The sequence below is a fragment of the Cherax quadricarinatus genome, chromosome 46 (genome assembly GCF_038502225.1).
Source record: "Cherax quadricarinatus isolate ZL_2023a chromosome 46, ASM3850222v1, whole genome shotgun sequence".
In the NCBI taxonomy this organism is placed as follows: Eukaryota; Metazoa; Arthropoda; class Malacostraca; order Decapoda; family Parastacidae; genus Cherax; species Cherax quadricarinatus.
Window position 1 is genome coordinate 4809507 of NC_091337.1, and position 1715 is coordinate 4811221.

A 1715-nucleotide genomic window follows, 5' to 3' on the forward strand; every position below is an offset into this window, starting at 1 on the left:
AATAAAAGAGTTCAAGGGAGAGGTAACAGGAGCTGAATGGGAAACCAGATATAAAGAGGGGACTAATAGGGTTGAGGAACTTCCTGCAGGATTTGGGACAGAGAACGGGGAAAGCCAGTAAATGAAATGAGGGAAATGAAAAAAAATGCAAGAAGGCAGTGGAAAGGTTTATTCCAAAGGGAACAGAAACAATGGAAGACCGAAGAGCCCCTGGTTTACCGCTTTGAAAGAGGAAAACAAACAATAGAGAAGGGAAAAAAGTACAGAAGGCAGAGAAAATGAAAATGGGGAATTAGTCGGAAAAAAGGAATAGTATCCAGGTAAGGAGGGAGGGCGGACAGTATAAAAATGACATGTCAAAAATCAAAAAACCCTAAAACCCGGGTGCCATTGGGGGGAAAACAGCAAAGACCAGGTATCAGACTGAGGACAGAAGGGGGAGAACTCACAAGAAATGATGGGGGTATGGAGGATACAGGAGATTTAAGTTTTTTAAAGAGACGGGAAGGGCTCTAAGACAGCACAGAAGGGAACGTAAAGGGGGGATTTAAAACAAGTGTTGATGACATACAACAGGGGGAGGGCAGAAGCTGCAAGGACCTTGAACTGAGGGAGGGGCCCGGACACCCCCCCCGTGGGTCCAGAGAAGGCAGAGATGCGGCTTTAACAAAACTTAACCACCCCCCTTGAAACTGGGCAACACCTGAGAAAAAGACACAAATGTACCCCCCATATTTAAAAAAGGGGAAAGAAAAGGCACTAAACACAGACCCTTGTATCTGACATGATTGTTGGGAAAAGTTGGAGAAGATTATCAGGGGGAGAGGGGGGAAAACCTGGAATGGGGAAAATATAAATAAAAAGCATGGGCAGGGAAAGGAAAACCTTTTCACAAACCTTCTGGAGTTTTATGAAAGGAACAGAAGAAGACAGGGAGAGAGGGGGGGGGATTGCATTTTCCCAGACTGCAGGGGAAAGGGCCTTTTACAAAATGTCTCACAAGAGATTAAGGGAAGCTGGAGGATCAGGCATATTACAGGGAGGGCACTGCAATGTATCAGGGGAAAATGAAGGGGGTCGTGGACGGGAAAAGGTATCACAGTGGGGCCTCTTAAGGGCCCCAGGGGGGCAGGACCAGTGCTTTTTTTGATAAATCGAACGACATATGGAAGGAATGCTTGAAGTGTCCCTATTCGCGATGATGGGAAGTTGATGAAAAATTAAAAAGGGATGAGGATGAGGGGACGAAAAAGAGACCTGGACGGGCTGAACATGTGCCCAGAAACGGGTTTCAATTCAACCCCCCAAATGCAGTCATGAAGATTGGGGGGGGAAAAGAAGCCCGGAAGAGAAAGGGTAGGTGGACAAAGAATACAGACTCACTCGGAGGACCGGGATGACCTAACCTGAACACGTCACCGGAGGCAAAATAAACCCAAATAACTGCTGCAGCATACGGGCGCCTGGAAACCTGAGAAAGCGTTAAATTTTTGGAAATGTTCAAACCCCCCAAACTGTGATGTTGGGCCCATCTGGGTATGCGCACCAGTCGGAACCCACACCTGGTCAGCACGTCAAAAGTTAAAAAAAAGTACAAGGTTTGAAAAGGGGGCCCCCCAGAGCTCAGGGAATTCTTGGAAAAGGGGTTGGGGGGAAACAACGACGAGCGGGAGGAAAAAGGGGTTAAGGGAGAATGATAACGACATAAAAGATAC